Genomic DNA, 1196 nt, shown 5'->3' on the forward strand with positions numbered 1-1196 from the left:
GGTATAAATCAGTAACCACCGACACTTAGAATATTTTCGGGTTGGTACAAATCAGTAACCACTGACACTTAGAATATTTTCGAGTTGGTATAAATCAGTAACCACTGACACTTAGAATTTTTTCGAGTTGGTATAAATCAGTAACCACTGACACTTAGAATATTTTCGGGTTGGTATAAATCAGTAACCACCGACACTTAGAATATTTTCGGGTTGGTATAAATCAGTAACCACTGACACTTAGAATTTTTTCGGGTCGGTACAAATCAGTAACCACTGACACTTAGAATATTTTCGGGTTGGTATAAATCAGTAACCACCGACACTTAGAATATTTTCGAGTTGGTATAAATCAGTAACCACTGACACTTAGAATTTTTTCGAGTTGGTATAAATCAGTAACCACTGACACTTAGAATATTTTCGGGTTGGTATAAATCAGTAACCACCGACACTTAGAATATTTTCGAGTTGGTATAAATCAGTAACCACTGACACTTAGAATTTTTTCGAGTTGGTATAAATCAGTAACCACTGACACTTAGAATATTTTCGGGTTGGTATAAATCAGTAACCACCGACACTTAGAATATTTTCGAGTTGGTATAAATCAGTAACCACCGACACTTAGAATTTTTTCGAGTTGGTATAAATCAGTAACCACTGACACTTAGAATTTTTTCGGGTTGGTATAAATCAGTAACCACCGACACTTAGAATATTTTCGAGTTGGTATAAATCAGTAACCACTGACACTTAGAATTTTTTCGGGTCGGTATAAATCAGTAACCACTGACACTTAGAATTTTTTCGAGTTGGTATAAATCAGTAACCACTGACACTTAGAATATTTTCGGGTTGGTATAAATCAGTAACCACTGACACTTAGAATTTTTTCGACTTGGTATAAATCAGTAACCACTGACACTTAGAATTTTTTCGGGTTGGTATAAATCAGTAACCACTGACACTTAGAATATTTTCGGGTCGGTACAAATCAGTAACCACTGACACTTAGAATATTTTCGGGTTGGTATAAATCAGTAACCACTGACACTTAGAATTTTTTCGAGTTGGTATAAATCAGTAACCACTGACACTTAGAATTTTTTCGGGTTGGTATAAATCAGTAACCACCGACACTTAGAATATTTTCGGGTTGGTATAAATCAGTAACCACCGACACTTAGAATTTT

Source organism: Chiloscyllium punctatum, unplaced genomic scaffold (genome assembly GCF_047496795.1).
Source record: "Chiloscyllium punctatum isolate Juve2018m unplaced genomic scaffold, sChiPun1.3 scaffold_694, whole genome shotgun sequence".
Lineage (NCBI taxonomy): Eukaryota > Metazoa > Chordata > Chondrichthyes > Orectolobiformes > Hemiscylliidae > Chiloscyllium > Chiloscyllium punctatum.